General features: G+C 45.5%; 1 protein-coding gene and 1 long non-coding RNA gene across 2 annotated transcripts in view; both read left to right on the top strand.

Moving 5' to 3' along the window:
* LOC106812397 (multiple PDZ domain protein-like) overlaps window positions 1-19,307 on the top strand; it is a 118,603-nt gene that overhangs the window by 38,747 nt on the left and 60,549 nt on the right. The window lies entirely within an intron of this gene.
* LOC106812398 lies at window positions 3,220-5,332 on the top strand. The gene is made up of 3 exons (XR_001394328.1): window positions 3,220-3,234; window positions 4,412-4,505; window positions 5,295-5,332. It is a non-coding gene; the product is annotated as an uncharacterized LOC106812398 (long non-coding RNA).

Genomic DNA, 19,307 nt, shown 5'->3' with positions numbered 1-19,307 from the left:
TTATCTACGCACCGCGGTACGCGCCTCGGGAAATTCCTGTTCTTTACTTTGACTGTTTAGTAAGTAACTTACGGCATCGTCACCATTTATTTCAAGAATTATACACATTTTTACTACATTTAAAACGTTTAGTAAATCACAATAAACTATCGCTAGATGATAATGAATGCGCAAGACTGACGGAACACTTCACGAAGCCTAATGAGGGTTACAATCAAATATTATGATAACTTTTTTATATAATTTATTTATTATTTTTAATGTTTTTAGGTTTTTAAGTTTTAAACTAGTTCTTGTTATCTTTTTGATTTCTTATTATTTTAATTGTTTGGGAAAATGCATGCGATGAAATGGCAGGGAATGGATGGCATGGTATGGCAATGGATTCAGTGTGATGGAGATGGGAATGGATGGGGATGAGATGGCATCGGATGTCATTTGGATGCATGGATCGATGTAAACCATGGGAATGTAGAGGGAATATTGGGATGGGAATGCGGTGCGCATGGATGCGATGGGATGCATGGCCATGGAATGGAATTGGATGGATGCGATGATGCAGGATATCAGATAGTAGTGTTTGGGTTATTTTCCTTTCAACCAACGTCGACCAACGAGTAACCGCCAACTGATTTCCCCGGCAAGCGCCGGGTATCCGCGCTAGTAATACTAATAGTATTATTTATATGTGTGTGCGCAGGCGCCGGCGTGCCTTGCGTGCAAGCGTGCGCGCGGCGCGCGTGTATGATGTATGGGATCGCATGGGAAAGGTTCCGCCAGGATCGGCGGAGTGGGGTTCGATGCAAGATCAAATCAATGTTTAGGGCATTTGCATAGTCGCAAGCTGGGTGTGCAATGGGATGGCATTAATAGGTTAGTGCATTCGCTAGGAATGTGTTTCAGGAACTAAACGTGGCGCAAACGACAGTTGCTATAGAGCAGCAGACGCATTGATTATTTGGTATTGATACAATGATTAAACTCGAACGTCAGTCCTCTCATACCGCGTCATAGGCTTTTATTTGAAAATTACATAATTTATGAAGTAACAATTGGAGAGCGGGTCGCGATGCATAGTAACGGTGTGATTATATTATCGCAAGGAAATGCTAGCATTGAGCGTGAGAAAAAAAGGCAATAGAAATGTATTTCACTGCAGTGCATTTCAGTGAATCTCCAGAACAACATAGCTTGAAAGTCCTAAGCAATCCTCGCTACGGCAATTGTATAATTGCGTAAATCCTAAAATGGCTGCCAATTTCCATGATTATGCAAATATCTTGGCTATCCAAGGATCATATTTCAGATTAGTAATGTGATTGTTATTGGATGGGAAATGCATTTGTCTATATTAGAATCACTCGCCGAAACGTGGCAAATATATATATATCAGAGGAATTGATGCTTAATAAAGCATGCTTCACATAAGCCTTACATACTGTTTTCGTTACGTCAGGTAACGACCCCCCCCCGTCGGATAACGACCGACACTTTCAACACTGTTACAACTGTTATGACAAACATGGTCGCTAGTAAATATTGACGACACATGGTCTCTAAGAGTTGCTGACAACCCGCCGCGCCTTTATATTCTGACAACAGACTATTTGATATCTTTGAAATCCCCCTATTCAGTATCATTGGCAACAGACTATTTGATATCTTTGAAACCCCCTATTCAGTATCATTGGCAACAGACTATTTGATATCTTTGAAAACCCCCTATTCAGTATCATTGGCAACAGACTATTTGATATCTTTGAAACCACCCTATTTCAGTACATGGCGAACAAGAGCTGATTAATCTTAGAATTGCCCCTCAACATTCAGTATCATTAGGGCACAGACTATTTGATATCTTGAAACGCCCCTATTCGGATCATTGGCAACAGACTATTTGATATCTTTGAAACTCCCCTATTCAGTACATTGCACCAAGACTATTGAATACTTGAAACCACTATTCAATATCATTGGCAACAGACTATTTGATATCTTGAAACCACCTATTCAAAGTATCATTGGCAACAGAACTATTTGATATCTTGAAACCCCCTATTCCAGTATCATTGCAACAGAACTATTGATATCCTTTGAAACCCCATTCAGGTATCATTGGCACAGAACTATTTGATATCTTGAAACCCTATATCAGTATCACTGGCAGCAACCGTATTTGCGTATCTCTGACAACCATAGCTAATAGATCTAAGAACACCTGTCTGGCCTAGCTAGTTCTCTCTATTGCCTCCTCATCACGTACGGGTGCGTGTACGTGCGTGCATTCGTGCATCTAACACCGCATGTTCACGTACGTGTGCGCGTGTGTGCGTGCATTCGTGCATCTAACACCGCATGTTCACGTACGGGTGCGTGTACGTTCGTGCATTCGTGCATCTAACACCGCATGTTCACGTACGGGTGCGTGTACGTGCGTGCATTCGTGCATCTAACATCGCATGTTCACGTACGGGTGCGTGTACGTGCGTGCATTCGTGCATCTAACACCGCATGTTCACGTACGGGTGCGTGTACGTGCGTGCATTCGTGCATCTAACACCGCATGTTCACGTACGGGTGCGTGTACGCGTATGTGTATGCACCGCATGTACATGTATAAGTACGGAATGCGCGCACGGCGGGCGTGTGTAAGTTCGAATGGCTGGTGTCCACACATATAGGCTTATACTTACAGCATCCGCACATATAATCCATCTACATCTATTGGCTTCATTTTTGTTGGGAGCAGTCTTTATATTCGAAAAGCTCCACAAACCTGGTGATGCGGTTTGTGGCAGCAGGCAATCCGCAGTCAGACTCTAATTGCTGTAATTCTACCCAGCCTTGCTCTGTGAACGCGATAAACCGGTTAGGGTTCCCACCGCTACTATGTATAGTATGTGCTGCGCGCTTAAAAAACCGTAAAAAAACACGTAATATGTGGCCAGTGTGGTAAGCATAATTGCATTAGCTATAATTGAAGCCAAAAATACTGTGGAATGTCGTTAGGGAAGGTGATGTCTGTCAAAACGTTGATGTTATTTTAGTTAACTGAATCCGTAAAACACAATTTAGATTCTGATCGCCAGCTGGTATTGAAGGCACTTAAATGCGTAATTATTCTGGATAAAACCGGTAAGGGAGCAGTCGACAGAGGTCTGTGGTAGGGCTATATTCAAGAAGAATCGTCCAGAAAAACAACCTGGCCTGTCTCAGATAGTCGCCGATACACAGGTAGTGCGACGTGAATTCGTGCAGTTGTCCACGCATGGGTCGTTCTATATCATTTATGTCGAGTTGTTGGTGATATCACGGTGAAAAAACGTCATGTTCGTTAACATCATATTAAAGCGATTATTGCGAGAATTTTCCAGTGTTTTCACCACTTTTATGACACCTACCGTTATTCCTTGAGTAACAGCAATTGTCTAGAGTAACAATAAAATGTCTTAGAACCTTTGTATTCACCAAAAACTGCCAGTTTCGAACTACTAGTTTTGAACTACTGGTTTTGAACTAGTTTTGTAAACATTCGTTTTCTGTTATCTTGAACTAGGCGGAAGTGTGGATTAGCTTGTGGCGCCACCGCTTATCTGCCATAGACAAAACATGGCTCTGTAAAATCATGCACTTGTTTTCAATTAATCACCGACACAAATACAAGTTTACCAATTCTGCCATTAGGCATTGTCGTGACGCGATAAAATGCATTGCTGTTACGATGTGTTCATATCCATTTTTCTATGCTATAACTGCATAAAATCTTAGTATTTTTAATGTTGGTGTAATCAGTGATATTTTCACTGCCAGATGAGATTATATTCAGCTATATTTAGTTTTTCTGAGCAAAAATCTCGCAATAGTCATATTAAGTGCTTTTGATCATTTCATACAGCAGCAGTAGTAGTAGTAGCAGTAGTGGTAGTAGTAGTAGTAGTAGTAGTGGTAGTGGTAGTGGTAGTGGTAGTGGTAGCGGTAGCGGTAGCGGTAGCGGTAGCGGTAGCGGTAGCGGTAGCGGTAGCGGCAGCAGGAGCAGGAGCAGGAGCAGGGGCAGGGGCAGCGGCAGCGGCAGCGGCAGCGGCAGCGGCAGCGGCAGCAGCAGCGGCAGCAGCATCAGCAGCAGCAGCAGCAGCAGCAGTAGCAGCAGAATCAGCAGCAGCAGTAGCATCAGCAGCAGCATCAGCACTAGTAACCGTTTGATGAACAACAATTTTCTTCTGCGAAACTCATTATCGTTTCATTATATCTTTCACTAATGCATTATCAATTAGCAATTTGCCAAAATTTACCAATTAGCGTCATTGATAGCACAAGTCATTAGTCGTCCGTGCGCGACGTCAATTATGTTACCATGGCGATGGCCGACTTCACGATCAGCCGCATTCTCACGCGTGGTATTGTGTCGTTTCAGCAATCGTCCCAATGCTCCAGTAATCTCCACGAGAGAGTTGAACGAATACCTGAGCAGCAGCCAACCAGACCAGATTGTCTACAGTGCCTATGCAGTAAGTGACACCTCCCTCCCCACCTGCTAACCTCCCAACCCACCCACCCACTGGCAAGCGCCTCCCGCTTCTTTTATTGATCTCCGTCCAGTAGGGAAATGAGAACTGATGAAAGTCTTGAGTTGATTTATCACCGGAATGCCTTGTTTGGAAGAAAAAAACTGACGTCACGTGTTCCCCTGCGCGTTAAACGCTGTAACTACCCACCACACTTAATTGCAAAGGGAAATGATTTATTTTTGTAACGCTATCTCTCGCGATCTGTCACTGCCAGTGGTTGGGTTGCTAAGCCTATGTAAACATATAATTGGCGCGCTGTTGGCTGGCGGCTAAAGTTTTACTACTTCCGACTGTCACGTCGCCTTGCGCAAACTTTCCATCACACGCCGTGCTTATCAGAGTAGGCATATCCGTATCTTACCAGATATAGGAAAGATCATCATTATAAGAGTAATATAATATCAGATTAATACCATATCAGATTAATACCATATCAGAGTAGCGTCATATCAGATTGATAGCATATAAGAGTAATATCATATCAGATAAATATCATATCAGATTAATACCATATCAGAGTAGCATCATATAAGATTGCTAGCATATAAGAGTGCTCGCTATAAGAAGCTAATAATAGAACTAAAATAGATAGCCCAGCATTTACTAGGGATATAGAACCACGTATCAGTACGCGCGATGTAAAAGTAATGTGTGTTTTTTATAGTTTTGGATTCACGCGGACCAACGGTAGGATAACTCCGCCCCAAGCTCTGCGGCTCTGTCTTGCAGGCTTCCTGCAAGCACTAGGGACAGGGAGGGGACCCCTGGTGGAATAGAACGGGTATGAGCGGAGACGGAGATGGAGACGTTTCAGGTGCAGTAGCGGACGGATCGAGGCAGGCCTGGGCATCACCATCGACTGGCTACATCGGGGAAGCGGAAGCATCTTCTGCTCTCTCTCTCTCTCACACACACACACAGACACACGCACGGCGCGCACGCACACGCACGCAGACAAGCAGAAAGGATGAGGGCGGCGCCTGGCAATCACAGCAGCTGGCTACATCGGTAGATGAGTAAGCATCTTCTTCTCTCAACCACACATACGTTCTTAGATAGACGAACCTTCTTACGAGAATGCCCGGACTCATGGCCAAGGACTCAATGACCATATGACTCATGACCCATGATCAATAAACCCGTGGACCCATGACCAATTTGCCATGACCCACTGGCACATCACCAATGATATGCCAGGGACCCCATGATATTGGAGATCTAGAGAGAATAAAGCTATAAAAGACAGCATATAGAGACGTAGCAAGCTTGTTGACGGATCACAGGCCTGTTTCAGACATGCTCGTGTGCGTTGGGTGCGTGTAGCGGCGTGCATGTCGTGCAGCCCAAACACCGATGTTCACCGCACGGGGTCGCGTTGTACAGTGGCCGTGATTCGGCATCCAACACCGTTATGTTCACGTACGGGGGGGTGTACGGGCGTGCATTCGCTGGCATCCAACACGCCATGGGCACGTAGGGTGGCGTGTACGTGCGTGCATTCGTGCATCTAACACCGCATGTTCACGTACGGGGCGAGGTCTCGGGCGTGCATGCTCGTGATCTAAAAACTGCATGTGCACGACGGGTGCGGGTTACGGGAGTGCATGTCGGGCATCTAACACCGCAATTGGTTCCACGAAGCACCGGGTGCGTGAGTACGTGGGGCATCGTGCATCAACACCGCTGTTTCAGTACGGTGCGGTGCTACGCGCGTGCATTTCGTGCATCTACACCGCATGTTCACGTACGGGGGCGTGTACGGCGTAGCATCTGTGGGCATCTAACACTGCAATGTTCGCGTTCAGGGTTGGTGTACGTGCGTGCATTAGTGCATGCTAACATCGCACTGTTCCGTCACGGTGCGTATGGCTGACGTGGCGTGCATGTCGTGCTTGTCTAACACGATGTTCACGGTACGGGTGCGGGTACGTGGCGTGCCATTCGTGGCTCTACATTCGCATGTCAGTACCGGCGTGCGTGTACGTGCGTGCAGTCGTGTCTACATCGCATGTTCCGTTACGGCGGTTGCGTGTACGGTGCGTGGATTCGTGCATTTCTAACATCGCATGTTCACGTAACGGGCGTGGTAGTAAGTGCGTGATTCGTGAGTCTAACATCGCCATGTCACGTGACGGGTGTGGTTGTCGTGCGGGCATCGCTGCATCAACACCGCTGTTCACGCTACGGTGCGTGTACGTGCGTGCATTTCGGGCATCCAACACCGCCATGTTCACGTACGGGTGCGTTTTCGGGCGCTGCATTTCGTGAGCCAACAACGCATGTTCACGTGCACGGGTGCGGGTGTACGTGCGTGCATTCCGTGCATGCCAACACGCATGTTCACGTACGGTGTGCGGCGGTTGTACTGGTGCGTGCTTCGTTCATCTAACACCGCATGGTTCACGTAGGGGTGCGTGTACGTGCGGGCATTCAGTGATCCAACACCGACCATGTTCAGGTGTTACGGGTGCGTGTACGTGGTGCACTTCGTGACATCTAACATCGCATGTTCACGTAACGGTGTGCGTGTACGCTGCGTGCTGCGTCGCCCACATCTAAACCGCATGTGCACGTACGGGTGCGTGTAGGTGCGTGCATTCGTGCAATTAACATCGCAATGTTCCGCGTACGGTGTGCGGTCTGTTTGTGGTGAACGTGGTGCATTCGTGCATTGCTACCACGCGCCATGTCTCATACGGGTGCTCGTTTGTGTCTGTGTGTTATCGGCGCGTATATACCGCGGGCGATCGGGTGGGTGTAGTGCGGCATTCGCTTGCATCTAACACCGCATGCTTCACGTACGGGTGCGTGTACGCGCGTCATTCGATGCAGGATAACAACCGCAAGGTTCACGGACGAGGGTGCAAGTGTACGTGCGTGCCATTCGTGCATCTAAACACCGACATGTATTCACTTACGGGTGGTGTACGGCAGTGCATTCGTGGATCTAACCCACCGCATGTTCACGGACGGGTAGCGTGGTCGTGCGATGACATTCGTGATACTACATCGCATTGTTCACGTGGTGTGCGTGGACTTTGCGTGACTTCGTCGCTCTAAACCCGCATGTTCACGCTACGGGTGCGTGTACGTGCGTGTAGTTCGGCATACTACACTGGGTCTATGTTCTCAGCGGACGGGGCTTTGGACGTGGTGGGTGCTATTGCGGTGGCAGCGTTTACTGACCGGCGATGTTCATGGTTGACGGGTGCGGCTGTACCGGGTGCATGTCGTGATCTACACCGCATGGATCACGTCACGGGTGCTGTACGTGCGTGCATTCCGTGCATGCTAACACCGCGATGTTCGGTTACGGTGCGTGCGTGTAGAACGTGCGTGATTCGTGCATCTAGACACCGCGCTGTTCACGTACGGCGGATGGTGTACGGTGCGTGAGTTCGTGATGCTACACCGCATTTACGTAGGTGGATGTTACGTGCGTGCATTGTGGCATCGGAATCACCGCCTGGTTCACGGTCACGGGTGGTGTACGGCGTGGCATTCGTGCATTCTAACACCGCATGTTCACGTGTACGGGTTGCGGAGTACGTGTTATGTGTATGACCGCAGGTACATGGTAAAGATAGCGCCCGCACATGCGGCGCCGGGCGGGCGTGTGTAAGTTCGAATTTGGCTGGTGTCCACACATATTGGCGATACTTACAGCATCCGAATATATCTCTCATCGATGGCTTCAGTATGTGGGGCGCAGTTTGATATTCGAAAGCGCCCAAACCTTGGTGATGCGGTTTTGGCACGCAGGCAATCCGGCTGGCGGGAGGTCAGCTCTAATTGCTGTTAATTCTACAGCTTGCTCGAGTGCAACGCGCATAAACGGTTAGGGTTCACCGCTACTATGTACTAGTTTGTTGTTTGCGCGACTGAAGAAGAAGCCGTTTAAAAAAACACAAAAGTGGCAGTGTCGGTAAGCATAAATTGGATAGCTATATTGAAGCGCAAAAATACTGGTTGGAATGTCGTTTTAGGAAAGGTGATGTCTGTCAAACGATTGACGGGGTATTTAGTTAACTGATCCGAAACCATTTGATTCTGATCGCCAGCTGGTATTGAGCCACTTAAAGATGCCGTAAATTATTCTGGATACAAAACGGTAAGGGACAGCAGTCGACAGAGGTGCTGCTGGTAGGGCTAGATTCAGAGGAATCGCTTCCAGAAACCAACCTGGACCTGTTCAGATAGCACTCTTATTGCTGATTACGCATTCATGACGCAACACGCGTATGCGCACGCCCCACGACATCGCACGAACGCACAACGCACCAGTTCGCACACACGGCAGCGCGCAGCCGCGCCGCGTAGCGTACGCATAACACACGTGCACGCCGCATGTGTGCACCGCCACCGAGACCGTAGTGGGCCTTCATGCCAGCTCTTATTATATTATATAGATATATAGATATATAGTATATGATATATATAGTATATATACTAGCGCGGATACGGCGTTGCGCGGGAAATCCCGCTCGCGCGTTGACTCGCTCTCGCGCTCGCACGCTATGGTGACAAGGAAATACGCAAAAATGCAACTATCTATCTTCCATGCATCCTCTGCATCGCATTCCATGCCATCCCATCCCATCGCACCGCATCCCATCCCATCGCACCGCATCCCATCCCATCCCATCCCATATCCCATCCCAGCCCATCGCATGCCATCTCATCGCATCCCAGGCCATGCCATGCCATCTCATCCCATCCCATCCCAACAGTAAAAAATAATAAGAAATCGAAAGATAAAAGTCATTAAAATAAAACAGTCTAAATAATAAAATGAAATTATATAGAAAATATAATAATATTTGATGTGTAATCTACATAGGCTTCCGTGAAGTGTTCCCGTCAGTTTGCGCCATTATTATCATCTACCATAGTTTATTCTGGATTTTTACTAAACGTTTAAATGTGGTAAAAATTAACGGTGAATACGGCAGAAGTACATACTAAACAGTCCAAAAGTAAAGAAACAAAGCACTTCCCGAGGTGGGATTCGAACCCAGAATCCATGGTATAGGAGTCCAATGCTTTAACAATTCGGCTACTGGGCCGTTATGGTTATACACCATTGATTCACACGTACGTGATGTATAATGTGAATCTGTAACGCCATCTATTGATGAATAAAATTTATATAAATTTTTAACTTTTTAACTTTTTTGAAATTTTAGCCAGAACCACGAGCTGATTCTGAAAATATATTTAATTTTCCTCTAGGCTGCGGAGTTCTCTAGTTATGCGCGAACACACAAATTCGGCTGAACAACTTTATAGATATAGATATGTATATGCTGTTTCCATACACGTACGACTGTAAAACTTTTCATAAGAGAGAAACGACTCGGTGCCGTGCTGCCGGTGATATTTGCCCTGACAGACGAATCTACTACTTATTAACAGAAATACCTGAATATTTTTTCATTCATCACAGATTTACCTATAGAGATTACATGCCAGTTAGTTGGCTAAATATTGGTGATTTCGTCGAAATTGCTTTTCCGTAAAAATGTGTTTCTGGATTCAACACGTGCGCGCGGGCCTGAGGCTGTGCAAACGCATGACCTGGTCCTGCCGCGTATTTCCTATTATAGCCAATGTTCACTTTGCGTCTATATTCAGTCACTGTTTTTACGCTAACGTTCACTTATTTCCGTCTCGCGTATACGTGTATTTATCCCCTACGATGCGGGTTACGTGATATTTATTCCCCTAGGGCTATACACTAGATATATTGATATATGTATATATATATATATATATAGTTTCGCGAAAAAAGCACGATTTCATATGAAAACTTGATTTCTCGGATCATGGCCCACGTTCGAAAGAGATTAAATGCATCGAATCAAACGGGAAGCGGATTCCACGCGAGCGCTCGCACTGAAATGGCAGAGCGTGGCTTGATGCATGCGACCATTGATAGACCTCCGTGATGCGACGTGGCCACCTTGTGATGCCACCAGGCGCCGCGCGCGCCTTCTCCCCTCTACTCTCTCTCAGCTCTCTCTCTCTCTCTCTCGCTCTCTCTCTCTCTCTCTCTCTCTCTCTACTCTCCTGCTCTCCTGCTCGCTCATCTCTCTCTCGTTGCTCTCCGCTCTCTCTCTTCTCTCTCTCGCTCCTCTCTCTCTCTCGGCTTCTTTCTCTCTCGCTCTCTTCTCTTTCGCGCGGCCGGCTCTCTTTCTCGATCCCCTCTCTGCTCTCTCTATCTCTTTCGCTCTCGCACCGCGCGCCCTCTCTTCTCTCTCTCTCTCTCTCTCTCTCTTCTCGCTGCGCGCCGCGCCCCCCCCTCTCTCTGCTCTCGCCTCTATCTCTCGCCTCTCTCTCTCTCTCTCTCTCTCTCTCTCTCTCTCGCTTCCTCTCGCTCTCTCTCTTCTCTCTCGTCTCTCTCTCTCTCTCCTTTCTCGCTGTCTCTTCTCTCTCTCTGCATTCTCTTTCTCTCTCTCTCTCATCGCCTCTATCTGATCATCTCTCTCTCTTCACCGCTCTCTCCGTATATCGGCCACGAGACAGCGCGTGGCCTGAAATTCATTAATGGATCGCTAAATGGGGGTGTTTGTCCATGTGTGTTTTGTGCGATGCCTGTGCGGAAACACCGATAATGGTATGAATGAATGGGAGATGGTCCTCTCGCTCTTTGCGCCCGCGCTGCGCTGCGGCCGGGCTCTCGCTCGTCCTCCCCCCCCCTCTCTCTCTCTCTCTCGCTCTCTCGCTCTCTCTCTCCTCTTCTCTGCTCTCTCTCATATTATATATGATATATATATATATATAATATATTACTTAATATATAATATATCTACCCTTCCCCTTCTCTCTCTCGCTCCTCTCTCTCTCTCTCTCTCTCTCTCTCTCCTCTCTGCTCTCGGCGCGCGCGCCCTCTCCTTCTCTCTCTCTCTCTTCCGGCGCGCTCTCTCTCTCTTCTCTCGCGTTCTCTCTCTCTCTCTTTCTCTCTCTCTACTCTCCTCCTCCTCTTCTCTCTATCTATCTCTCATCGCAGCGCGCTCTAGCTCTCCCCTCCTCTGCTCGGGCTCTCTCTTCTCTCCGCTCTCTTCTCTCTTTCTCTCTCGCTCTCTCTCTCTGCTCTCTCGTCCTCTCTCTCTCTATTCTCTCTCTTCTCTCATCTATCTCTCTCATCTTTCGCGCGTCTCTCTCTCTCTCTCTCTCTCTCTCTCTCTCTCTCTATCTATCTCCTCGACCGCCGGCCGCGCTCTCTCTCGTAATAATGCCACGACGACGCAGGGGATACCTGCTGAAATTTTACGTGAGATGCTAATGGAAGGGCTGGTTTCCTGCTCTCGCATGTAGTTGTACTGTTTAGTGCGATGACCCCGTGGTCGCGGCAAAAACGGATAATGGTATCGAATAATGGGGGAGTGCGGGTCTTCTCCTTCTCCTCTCTCTCACTTGTCTCTCTCTCTCTTTCTCTTTCTCGTCTCTCTCTCGTCTCTCTCTCTGCTCTCTCTCCTATCCTCACCTCTCCTCTCTACTCTCTCTCTCTCTCTCTCTCTCTTTCTCTCTCTCTTCTCTCTCTCTCTCTCTCTCTCTCTCTTCTCTCTCTTCTCGTTCTCTTCTGCTCTCTCTCCTCGGACTTTCTCGTCTCCTTCTTCTCTCTCTCTCTCCTACTCTTCTCTCTCTCGGCCCTCTGTCGCTATATATAGTAGTAAGGCATGGAAGAAAACCTCGATTCCCATGCGCCCACGACGAATGTTGCAGACCCGCAAAGCTCAGGTCCTGTGTGCTCGCAGTGGCTAGGTCGAGTCGCGTAGGGCAGAAAGAACCCGAGAAGATAGAAGAAGACCGCAAAGCTAGCGCGCACGAGAATGGGCGGCTCCCACACGGCGCTCCAAACGCGTTAAAAACGGGTTGCTAAAAAAACCAATCATGCCTCGCAAGGTGTTGTCTGTGAGCGATCGTGATATCTCCCCCCCCCCCGCATGCTTTATAAGCTTAACGTGCCTTCACTAGAAATGATCTGTTGAGTGTATTAGTTTTTTAGGCTTCTTTCACTCTACCCTACCCCTTCTCTTCGCGCGCTCGCTTTATCTCTGTTTCTCCTTATCGCGCTTTGGCCCTGCTCTGGTTCTCTGTCGGTCGTGTGTGTCTTCTGTCTGTTAGCTATGATTTGCCGTCCTGTTCTGGTCGGTCTATATATCTATATATCATCCATCTATTCACGACCATCTGACCAATACATCTCTAATGAACTCTCGTTCTCGCTCTTCCCTTTCTCGTCTACACGACGGTGACGATAGCAACTTTGTTACTTCCACGTTGTCGCCATGCCGGGCATCTACCTCGTGTTTCAGAAAGGCCATGGGGTCATGGTGTGCAGTACTGCTAGCAGAATTGGCTAAAAATGTTGGCAGATTTGCACGCCTTCGACGTGTCGTGGTGTTGGTATTGGCGGGACCTTATATAGAAGTAATGCCGGCGTATTAATCAAATTTCGATCAAATCGATTTTTGATCCGTTCGTGTTTCTAATAATTATTCTAATAATTAATTCTCTATACTTATTCTCATCGCTGTAGGTCACTGGTCCGCCCAAGCTTCCTCGGAGTATCAGGTGGCACGCAGGTCCTTCCTGTGGTTGATGACACATAAAAGAGGTTTCATTGTTCACGTAGACACATGACGAACACGTATACGCCACGCGCACGCGCACACATACACCCACAACGCACACGCACATGCACACGCACACGCACACGCATACGCATACACGCACACATACACGCACACACGCGCGGCACGCACGGCACACACACACAGTCACACACACACACTCACACACACACTCACACTCACACACACACACACATTCGCACGCACATGCACACGCACACGCATACGTATACGCGCGCACACACGCACACGCACACACACGCACGCACACCCAGACGCGCGCACACATCTACACACTCATGATCAGTGTCTTCCTAGTATTGATATGTCGCACACATTACCGTCCTGATGTAAGTTATCAGGATGTTTCTATGGTTAATGTCCCACACGGCACCTTGCAATGATTAATGCACCGCACAGTGCTTTACAGGTGTTAATGTCCCAGGCATTGGCTGTTAATTCCACGCGACGAAAATCGTGGATAGATCGCGGGCAGGAAATGCGTTCATTCGAATTCGTTTAGAGAATAATGTCTTTCGAATTGATATCTATCTCTCGCGGCACGTTCGCTTTCACGGGAGATGCGTGAATTTATACGGACTGACAGTACCTGAAGAATAATTCAGTCAGGATGTCGGATATGCTGATCGGCATAGACGTAGAATCCGCCGTCTCGGGTTATTCGTCATTATATATATATATATATAAAATTAGATTGATCTCAAGAGACGTTCGTTAGCGAACACCTATTAACTCAGAAATGACGCGATTGCATTCGTTCGGGTAAACCGCACGTGGATATTTTGAATCGTGCCGTTTCTAAGATATCGGGTTTTGCGTTGCATCGCGTTTTTTTGCCCGCTCGATATTCAGATGTGTGCAGACTGCGTGATCGGTGCGTTGTTCGTGTCTCCAGGCAGCGTCAAGCTTTGCGAATAAATTTAGGTAATTTAGCGCCCCGGGTTTTTCCTTTCTTCCGCTGATTGTGCGAATCCGTTTTCTCGGCAGCGTTTAGTTTATAATTTACATGAACAACGCAGAGTCGTGCGGAAACATAAGATATAAAGACATATAGACATAAGATTACTACCTCTTAAATATAGATCGAAAAATTTAAAGATGTCGGTAAATTAAAGTCTCACCTATTAGCGGACATGTTACCTGATTACTCCAGCATAAAAATTACCGCGAATTTGTGCTTTTATATGCGATAAAACAGCAACTGAACAGCAAACTTCCGCGTGCATTTCGTCAGATTAGCGAAATTGAAATCTGGAAAATTTTGCTGTGAAATGTAAACAAATCTACTTCATGCAACTTTATGTGAACATTACTGAAATCTAAATCGGTGCGCATATTAGTGAGAACACTGGCATGTGAGTGTTCTAAGACATGTTAGCCTTACTACTTACCAAGCGCGTAGCCAGGGTGGGGGGCCCTAGGACCCTCCTAATCAAAATCAAAATCAAAAAATAAATTCCGAAAATATTCAAAAATTTTAAAAATCCAAACAAAAGAGCTGCAGAAGAAATAGTATTGTCAACAAAACAGCGTCTAAATTGATTTTAACATTTAATTAAAAAAAAAATTCAGACCACCAGAATATTACCGTTGCGTACCACCCCTTGTTACCGTTGCGAACCGTTGAACTGCTTAACTAGGTTGACTTACCGAGTATAAATGTCTTTTAGGTGCAGTTCTGTGGTAATATTGAAGTAGGCACAGTAACGGCCCCTGCAGCCCCACATTTTCCTTGATGTGATTGCGTTTAGCGTCTGTAACTGTTTCTACAGCTGCTCAGTTTTCTGTTCCTATAATTTTCATAATATAATATTATATATATAATTTTCATAATATAATATAATATAATATAATATATATTCATTTTATAATGTTCATAATTTTTAAAATTAAATAATATTTTGCGATAACGTGGTTCTTATCGCTTCTCTACTCCTCCTGTATCTTATTCTCGCTTTCGCTCTACCATCGAATAGTGCTATCGTGCACCAACAGGTGGAGACACCTACCCATAAGAGAAGTATAATATGCATTCGGCAAAAAATAATATAAACGTGGTGGGAAAGCTAAATGCGTGTGGGTGTATGTAAGAGACTCATGAATGTAAAAGCGACTACACAAAGCCTGACACAAACGGCGTTATATCTACGATTTAATGAGCGTTTCTAGTAAATAACTGCCACGTTGCATTTTATTCGTGCTTGACAAGTTAAAATAAATAAAATCTAAGTAGTTCTACTCGCTAGTAAGCTATTCAGTTGATGTGGTACAACTGCAAAACGCGTTAGTTAGTGAAAAAAACAGTTGCAGTAAACCAAGGTTAGGTGCATAGGATGATGTACTCCACCGTAGTTGAAATGGTATAATAATCTTTCAATATGACAAAGCTCTGTAAAGACGTACCATGTAGAAATATTATTAGCTGCGACTAGGAATGTACGCAATTCTATAATTCTACGCAACGCGACCTTGCAAGAAGTCGAGAGTTTTCATCGTACTTGCCACTAAGTCCAGACATTTAATTTAGCAACTTCTTAGCTAGGCTAAATTAATGCTTACAGTAATCCAGATGTGTAAATGTCGCATTGGCAACATTACGTAATTAAATAGTCGAGTGCATAGCAGCAGTTCGTACAGAGAGGAATTTTTTTGCGGACGATTTTCGTTTTCTGCATTTATAACGTATTTTGTAAAACTTGCGAGATTCCAGATATTTCCAACCGTACGCATTGCTTTCATACTGTTGTGTGTCTGAATGAAGGTGTGATGATATAATAATAACCTATACTGTATTGGTAATGGGTACCCGTGCGTTGAAGTGGGTAATTCTGCCGCTTATTGTGCTCGTACAGAAATATGTCGTAGAGCACACATACGCTAACAATGACTTCTCTATTGGATGCCCGTACGTTACTCTAGCGTATGACGTTTGTGCAGAGATAGTATCCGTGTGCATTACATGTTTTACATGGTGTTCGGATGTATACAAAGGTGTTTCTTCCTACCCGGGTTGTGCGGTCTAGTACCAGCTGTTCTCAATAGATGGAGCTGTGAGCACTACACGGTGCCGAATTCTGTAGATAATTGATTAAGGGTAATTTAGGATAATTTTGTAGACAGGAGCTCTAACCCTATACCTGTTATTTCACACGCGATGACTGTTTTTCTCTGTGCCCACGCGCCTCTGCGTGTATTAATTTTGTGCTGACGTATGTTTACCTTACGGTTATATACGTTTTAGACTTTACGTTATGTCTGTGTTTGTTTAATTTTGTGTTAATGTTTATGTTTAATTTTCTCGACGTTTATGGTGTACGGTTTGTCAATTTAGTCCAACCATATGTCGGTTTACAAACACACACCATATTTTCCGCCAACCATACACATTGTAACGCCACCAACATGTTATTTATGTCGCCCACCGACGAATGTTGCAGACCCGCAAAGCTCAGGTCCTGTGTGCTGCAGTGGCTAGGTCGAGTGTAGGGAGAAGAACCCGAGAAGAAGAAGAAGACCGCAAAGCTAGCGCGCACGAGAAGTGGCGGTCCCCACACGGCGTCCAAACGCGTTAAAAACGTTGTAAAAAAACAATCATGCCCTCGCGAGTGATGTCTGTGGAGGGATCGTGATATCTCCCCCCCCCCGCATGCTTTATAAGCGTACGTGCCTTCACTAGGAAATGATCTGTTGAGTGTATTAGTTTTTTAGGGCTTCTTTCACTCTACCCTACCCCCTTCTCTTCCGCGCGCTCGCTTATCTCTGTCTTTGTCCTTATCGCGCTTTGCCTGTCTGTTTCTCTGTCGGTCTGTTTGTCTGTCTGTCTGTTTATCTATATTTCCGTCTGTCTGTCGGTCTATATATCTATATATCATCCATCTATTCACCCATCTGACCATACATCTCTAATGAACTCTGTCTCGCTCTTCCTTTCTCTCTAACGAGGTGACGATATGCAACTGTTGTTATTCACGTATGTCGCCATGCTGCATCTACCTCGTTTCAGAAATACATGGGTCATGTGTAGCAGTACTGCATAAATGTTGGGCACGATTGCACGCCTTCGACGTGTCGTGGTGTTGGTATTGGCGGTGACCTTATATATAAGTAATGCGCGTTTAATCAATTTCGATCAAATCGATTTTGATCCTGTTAGTGTTTCTAATAATTATTCTAATAATTAATTTCTCTTAATTATTCTCATCGCATGAGGTCACTGGTCCGCTCCAAGCTTCCTCGGAGTATCAGGTGCACGCAGTTCCTTCCTGTGGTTGATGACACATAAAAGAGGTTCCTATTGTTCACGTAGACACATGACGAACACGTATACGCACACGCGCACGCGCACCCACACACACACACATTCGCACGCATATGTACACGCACACGCACACGCACACGCACACGCACACGCACACACACGCACGCACACGCACGCACACCCAGACGCGCGCACACATCTACACACTCATGATCAGTGTCTTCCTAGTATTGATATGTCGCACACATTACCGTCCTGATGTAAGTTATCAGGATGTTTCTATGGTTAATGTCCCACACGGCACCTTGCAATGATTAATGCACCGCACAGTGCTTTACAGGTGTTAATGTCCCAGGCATTGGCTGTTAATTCCACGCGACGAAAATCGTGGATAGATCGCGGGCAGGAAATGCGTTCATTCGAATTCGTTTAGAGAATAATGTCTTTCGAATTGATATCTATCTCTCGCGGCACGTTCGCTTTCACGGGAGATGCGTGAATTTATACGGACTGACAGTACCTGAAGAATAATTCAGTCAGGATGTCGGATATGCTGATCGGCATAGACGTAGAATCCGCCGTCTCGGGTTATTCGTCATTATATATATATATATATAAAATTAGATTGATCTCAAGAGACGTTCGTTAGCGAACACCTATTAACTCAGAAATGACGCGATTGCATTCGTTCGGGTAAACCGCACGTGGATATTTTGAATCGTGCCGTTTCTAAGATATCGGGTTTTGCGTTGCATCGCGTTTTTTTGCCCGCTCGATATTCAGATGTGTGCAGACTGCGTGATCGGTGCGTTGTTCGTGTCTCCAGGCAGCGTCAAGCTTTGCGAATAAATTTAGGTAATTTAGCGCCCCGGGTTTTTCCTTTCTTCCGCTGATTGTGCGAATCCGTTTTCTCGGCAGCGTTTAGTTTATAATTTACATGAACAACGCAGAGTCGTGCGGAAACATAAGATATAAAGACATATAGACATAAGATTACTACCTCTTAAATATAGATCGAAAAATTTAAAGATGTCGGTAAATTAAAGTCTCACCTATTAGCGGACATGTTACCTGATTACTCCAGCATAAAAATTACCGCGAATTTGTGCTTTTATATGCGATAAAACAGCAACTGAACAGCAAACTTCCGCGTGCATTTCGTCAGATTAGCGAAATTGAAATCTGGAAAATTTTGCTGTGAAATGTAAACAAATCTACTTCATGCAACTTTATGTGAACATTACTGAAATCTAAATCGGTGCGCATATTAGTGAGAACACTGGCATGTGAGTGTTCTAAGACATGTTAGCCTTACTACTTACCAAGCGCGTAGCCAGGGTGGGGGGCCCTAGGACCCTCCTAATCAAAATCAAAATCAAAAAATAAATTCCGAAAATATTCAAAAATTTTAAAAATCCAAACAAAAGAGCTGCAGAAGAAATAGTATTGTCAACAAAACAGCGTCTAAATTGATTTTAACATTTAATTAAAAAAAAAATTCAGACCACCAGAATATTACCGTTGCGTACCACCCCTTGTTACCGTTGCGAACCGTTGAACTGCTTAACTAGGTTGACTTACCGAGTATAAATGTCTTTTAGGTGCAGTTCTGTGGTAATATTGAAGTAGGCACAGTAACGGCCCCTGCAGCCCCACATTTTCCTTGATGTGATTGCGTTTAGCGTCTGTAACTGTTTCTACAGCTGCTCAGTTTTCTGTTCCTATAATTTTCATAATATAATATTATATATATAATTGTCATAATATAATATAATATAATATATATTCATTTTATAATGTTCATAATTTTTTAAATTAAATAATATT

This window comes from Priapulus caudatus, unplaced genomic scaffold (assembly GCF_000485595.1).
Source record: "Priapulus caudatus unplaced genomic scaffold, Priapulus_caudatus-5.0.1 Scaffold643, whole genome shotgun sequence".
Taxonomy (NCBI): Eukaryota; Metazoa; Priapulida; class Priapulimorpha; order Priapulimorphida; family Priapulidae; genus Priapulus; species Priapulus caudatus.
This window is presented reverse-complemented; position numbering and strand designations above follow the sequence as displayed.